The sequence below is a fragment of the Canis aureus genome, chromosome 10 (assembly GCF_053574225.1).
Source record: "Canis aureus isolate CA01 chromosome 10, VMU_Caureus_v.1.0, whole genome shotgun sequence".
In the NCBI taxonomy this organism is placed as follows: Eukaryota; Metazoa; Chordata; class Mammalia; order Carnivora; family Canidae; genus Canis; species Canis aureus.
Genome location: NC_135620.1, coordinates 11,296,281 through 11,300,034, shown reverse-complemented (window position 1 = coordinate 11,300,034; position 3,754 = coordinate 11,296,281). Strand labels below are relative to the sequence as shown.

At 41.8% G+C, this 3,754-nt stretch overlaps 1 pseudogene; it reads right to left on the bottom strand.

The window, feature by feature from the left end:
• Positions 1 to 351: 351 nt before the first annotated feature.
• On the bottom strand, positions 352 to 2,140 carry LOC144321969 (small ribosomal subunit protein uS7m pseudogene; annotated as a pseudogene).
• Between the last annotated feature and the right edge of the window lie 1,614 nt (positions 2,141 to 3,754).

Genomic DNA, 3,754 nt, shown 5'->3' with positions numbered 1-3,754 from the left:
TGTTAATTTATTATTATAAATTACCAACTTAATTATGAGGACCATATAAGTCAATAACAAAATTGTGCCATGGACCAAGGATTCTGAGTAATTCAATTTTGTCAACCTAAAGTAAAATTAAAAAAAAAATATATATATATATATATATATACCTAAGTATGCATATGTTATATCCATATACAATAATAAATTATTTATAATAGCATATAGCTTTTGTTTTCATTTGTATTTTTCTGAAAACTGGAAATGAGATGTTTTAATTATATAAAAGTTGATTCTTAATAGGCTTCTAATTAACATTATATAATATTCAACAATATGTTAGCAAAAGAAAAACTCTATAATTACTAATTATGTCCCATAATATAAATATTTAATAAGGAAATAAAAATGATATTACTTGGATTTCTGGAAGAAATACATGTGATATCCCCTGAAATAATTCTGGTATTAAATGAATCATGGAAAAGACATAGCATATTATATTCCCCACACTCCCAAGAGATTCTACTGAATTTCTACATGTAAATCTTGAAAGGATTTAAAAGTACTCTAGTTTTTTCTATGTCGTAGCTTCATATTGCTAGTTAAAAAGAAAAAGAAATACATGCATGATAGCTTCTTCATTCCCCCAAAATCTTGATGTTAAAAAAATTGAGAACTTTACAAGTACATAAAAACGGGCCAATTTCAAAGATAAATTTTGGGAGGTTCACTTCTAGTAATGGAGGACTACTGATACATTGTTTGTTTGTATTTCCAGTCAATTTTAGCAAATGGCAGTTTCCATATCACATGCTACACCAGTTCAGGGCGAGAATTTTCTAATAAATCTTTTCTAATATGAAAACTGCTTCCTTTCCTATCATTCCAAGTTCTACCCTGAATTGAGAGAGAGAGAAGCTGGATAGGCCCTAAGTTCCTGGGGGAAATCCAGATTGATGTCTCCTCTTTGTGAGGAGATAGAGCAGGAAAGGCACGTCCAGCCCCCCAAACAAAGGACTAACAGGCATAAATATGTTGTTCCACCCTTAGGCTGGCCTGCCCTTAAAAAGGAACTACGCAGCGGGCAGGTGATTTTCACTGGGAGAGCGGCTCCCATCATTTCTTGCAGTGGGGCGCGTCTACCACCTGCGGCAGCGGGCCCGGGCGCGGCTGGCCTCGGCCATCTTGTGCATGTCACGCTTCTTCTTGATCACAGGGCCCTGGTTGTGAAAAGCCTCCAGTGGCTCGTGTGACAACTTCTCCCGCATCAGCATCCGCCGGTGCTTCTTCTCCCTGCACTCCTTAATCATCCACTTCATGGCCAAGAAGCGACGACGCCGACGGGCAAGTGGCACAGGGCCCTGATAAAAACGGCCCCCTCTGAGGATGGGCACCAGCCCTATCACGGGCTCGCAGCTCTGCCGGCTGGGTGGGAGACGGCACGGCGGTTGCGTTCCCTGGCGGCCTGTTCCTCTGCAGAAGCAGCGTGGTACTTCTCAAACTGCTTCCTTTTCACAGCTTCGAGTCTGCACCAGGAGGGATCTGGCCAGTACTCCGTTTCCTCCTTTCATCATCATGTCGGTGAATTTACTGATCACGGGGTCTTCACACCCAGAGCTTGTTTTCGCTGCTGGAGCAGCTTTGATAAGCTGAGTCTTCCTGAGTTCCGGTTCATACTTCTCTTGCGCAGTCAACTCTGCCAATGGCTTCCGGTAATACTCCCGGTCGATCCGTGGACCCTTGGATTCGGGACCACGGCGGCTCCACCTCCCCGGGCTAGCCCGGAAGCCGCAGGACAGGACTCCGCAGGTTCAGCGCCAGGGTCGGCCACCCTCCCCAGGCCTTCTCCGTGGGGGCCGCCATCTTGGCTGGCCACGAGGACCCCCGAAGGCTGCCCTTGGCGTGCCTGAGCGAGTAGACGGGAGACGGGCTCCGCAGGGTCCTGGACCCGTACGTCACTCCCTTAAGCCGGGCGTTGAGGGTCTCTGGCTCCGAGGTCCAAAGGCAAGAGCCGGAAGGAAACATTCGGCGTCTCCTTGTCGGCCGCAGCCCGACGCGACCCTCGGCAGCGGGGCTCTCTCTTCTCAAGACTAGTGATACTTTGAATCCATTGTTTTTACTGAAAGAAAACAAACGCCAGACAAAATACAACAAAACCCGTGTAATGGCATCAAGGAACTCCTAAGGCAGTGAAGACTTAGGAGGACAAGATCTAAGGAAAGCAGGAAACCCAGACTGAGGACCTAGACTTTAAGGACTGCTGTGCCCTAGACATGTGTGCCCATCTCAATAGGAAAGCCTGAGAGGCTAAACTGAACTTTTAGTACATTCATGAGGCTAAGAGAACAAAAACTGAAAATCAAGAATCAACAAAGAGTAGAGAAGGGAAGAGTGATCTGGTGAGCCATCCACTGGGCTGTGACTGCTATGTCTGACATCCTAGGAATAATTAGGAACTAGAAATGAAATAATTTTCAAAAGAATTGAAGCCTAGTATTGAATTATTTCAGCCCTTGATTGTATTAAATTGAGCTGGAATTGCTAGTGTCCCTATCTACCTACCAGAAACACATATAAATTCTCTTTTGCAAAAGGTAACATTATCATAATCCTAAAATTATATCCAATAAATATTACAGAAATAGTCACTCAGGGGATCATGAGACAAGAGCATTAAGATAAATATGTCTAGGGACACCTGAGTGGCTCAGTTGATTGGGCATCTGCCTTTGGCTCAGGTCATGATCCCAGGGTCCTGGAATGGAGCCTCACGTTGGGCTCCCTGCTCAGCGGGCAGTCTGCTTCTCCCTCTGCCCCAACCCCCTGCTTGTGTGCTCTCTCTCTCTGTCAAATAAATAAAATATTTTTTTAAAAAAAGATAATGTCTTAATATAACCAAGTAAATAGAGCAAATAACTAAAGCCATAACAAAAATAAGCCAAATGGATAATTTAGAATCAGTGTACTAGTTGCAACAGTACAAAATATAGCTACTGAGAGAATTAGTGACCTGCAAGATAGGTAGGAACAACATATCCAACCTACAGTCTGGAAAAAAGAAAAAAAAAGATGGAAAATATAGAAACACATGTGTAAGTAACAAATGGCATATGGTGGAAAGCTACTACATGCCTGTATTTGGAGGCCCAGAGAAGAAAGATAAAATGAAGTAGAAACAAGTCGTGAAGATTTGAAGAGATATTAGCTGAGATGTGTCAAAACTGATGAAAACATATTAAGTCACAGATTCCAAAAGCACTTTGGACATGAAGCAGGACAATTATAAAGAATATCATATGTGGGCACATACTAGTAAATTTGCTGAAAACTGAAAGCAGTAAAAAAAAAAAAATCTTTAAAAATAGCTGAAGGAAAAAAATAATACACAGTTTTTTCAAGTGTATAAGATTATTAACCAAAACTGCTGACGAGAGGCAATCAATCTCTTCACTTCCTTGAAAAAGGCAAGAGTATAAATACTCTTCTATCAGTCATGGGTATTCACTATACGAGTCAACTCAACATTGCCAATCGAGATGCTCATGTTCTCAGCAAAAGCCACGTAACAATACCATCTTATTTTCACTTTGCCTCCAGCCAGAACTTATCCCTTTTCATAATTTTGATATCAAAATCTGTTTGGACTATTACATGTCCCTTATGCTTGAAAGCCTTTTACTCCCTGGTGTATCAGAAAGGCCCACTGAGAATTCCTATGCAGTTTCTTAAAAAAAAAAATCTTTTTTGACTTCTTACATTTTTTTATTCT